The sequence below is a fragment of the Lutra lutra genome, chromosome 4, assembly GCF_902655055.1.
Source record: "Lutra lutra chromosome 4, mLutLut1.2, whole genome shotgun sequence".
NCBI lineage: Eukaryota > Metazoa > Chordata > Mammalia > Carnivora > Mustelidae > Lutra > Lutra lutra.
In genome coordinates, this window is record NC_062281.1 from 193,570,466 (window position 1) to 193,572,817 (window position 2,352).

Sequence of the window (2,352 nt, forward strand, 5' to 3'; positions counted from 1 at the left end):
GGGTACTCGGGAATGGAAACTCCACAGGGCGGAAACCACCAGCAAGGAAGCTGTGAACCGTGGCCACAAAGTCTATAGGTTAAAATAGCGCCCAGGGGGCCTGTGTTAGAGGCAAAGCAAGTTGGCCAGGCTGAGAGCTCCCTGGTTTTCTGTGCCGACAGCTCAGCAGGAGAAATTCAGCCTGGAGCTGGGTGTGGGAGAAGCCCTCTGCTGCTGGGTCTGGAGCTGGGCAGAGGCGCAGAGCTGTGGGTCTAGCATGCGGCTTGAGAGCCAGGCAAGGTGCCACCATGCCTGAGGGCACGCATGAATTCAGTCCCGACACAACATGGGCCTCCGCCTCCCGGCTGGCTCAGCCTCTGTCTAGGAGCCAGTGAGTGTTTTGTGCCTCTTTGTCCCAAAAGGAGGGTTGACAGCTCAGAGCGGGAATAGATAGGCTTTGTAGGTCTCACAAGGGCCACCAAGGGGGCACCTGGGTGGCTCAGTCGGTTGGGCGTCTGCCTTCAGCTTGGGTCATGGTCCCGGGGTCCTGGGATCGAGCCCCACATTGGGCTTCCTGCTCTGTGGGGGGCCTGCTTCTCCCTCTCCCTCTGCCTGCTTATATTCTCTGTCAAATAAATGAATAAAATCTTAAAAAAAAAAAAAAAAAGGCCACCAAGTCCCACACTTGCAGAATTCCTCTGAGCCCTGGAAGAAGCTCTCCCAGCCGGGCACTTTTGTCCTTGTTAATTGTTAAGTTAATGAACTGAGGACATGGGAGGCAAGGGTTGCCCTGCCCAGCCAGGCTCAGCCGTCCTCTCTGATTTATGGGTGCAGATAACGTCCTGTCTTCTGAGAAGGCAGAAGTGGGAGGCTTTCCGTCTCCGCCATCCAATTTCTGAAAAGAAGGAAGAGTGTGATCCCATGTTACGAATCGCTCTAGTTGGGGAGCTGACCAGCTGCGGCAGGAGGGCGCCGGGAGGGTCAGCGGTGACGGGCAGCTACCCAGCTTCCTCTCCGGGAGCGGGAAGGTGGATGGGAAAGGTGCCCCAAGACCATTCAAACGGTCACATTTGGTGCATTACAGTTGTGTCTCCATTGCTAGGATGGCCTGGAATATGTTCCCGGCCTTGTCTTTGGAGAAAATTCCTCCTATACCATCAATAGTTTCAAGTTCTCTTTTAATACATGTCACGACACGTTTTGGCCGTGGGGGGTCAGGAATGTGCGCATGGAATCCGATAGCATTCCAGCACTCCGGAGTCTGAGCGCGGGCCTGGACACTCATTGGCCACTGACCTCTGTGTGCTCAAGAACACCCATTCTGGCCTCCACCCCTGCCACACCCTGGGACGGCCCAAGACCTGGGAAGCAGGCAGTCGTGGAGAATTCCTCCTAATACTCACATAGGCCCTTGACTTCGGGGTGAGCACCTCCTGGGAAGCCGTCTGCACAGCCAACGTTTCCTTCCTGTGGCTCCTCCCAGCAGAACTTACCTATCACGGCTGGTCTCTGCTGGGGGCAGCCGGAGAAGAAATGAATGTGTGCCATCCACGTGAGCAAGTCTGTCATACGAATATCCACACCCCGGGGACTGATGTCCAGTTAACTCAAGGTCCATCACTGCTTCCTCATGAAGGGGAGATGATTTCCAGGCGGATGGCAGAGAATGACCCCCTGGTCTTCTTCAGTGTACACTTGATGGTGCCTTTAAGCCCTTTAATTTTTTTCTCTTTTCTCCTTTGATATTAAAAAAACAACTAGTTATCCTTTTGATTACTTCCAAGTTTTAGAGTTTGATAAGATTGAATGTCGTGGTTAGCTAAGTTAATTTTATTGAATGCTTATGAGTCGTCAGACCACATGCCAGGGGCTGGGGAGATGATGGCGAGCAAGATAAAGGCCCATCTGTCTACAATCTTGCTGCTTATTGAGTGATAAGAACATGTAGACAGGAAATCGACAAGTAGATCGTGTGTTAAAATGCGGAGATGGTGGAGCAGAGAGATCATCCGGACGAGATCTCCCTTGCCTATCGCCAATCTCAGGGATTTTCTGAAGAAGTGACATCAGCTAAAGGGTAAACTGAAGTCAGTGGGGTCAAAAGTGGGGGTGGGGGAGGAATGGGGAGTAGGGGTGGAAAGGCCGGCTCTGGAAGATAGGACAGCAGAGTTTGGACTGGGGTGGCGTGGCAGGGGTGCACCCAGCGGGTACACACGGACTGACCCAGGATGGCTGAGGTGGCAGGTGCCATGGGAGGGGGGAGGGGCGAGGAGCTGGTACAAGGTCAGTCCAAAGAGAGGCTACCAGAGCATTTCACAGAACTCACCTTTCATCCCTGGGGCCTTGAGAGTTTAAGCATCCTTAGCAAGGTAG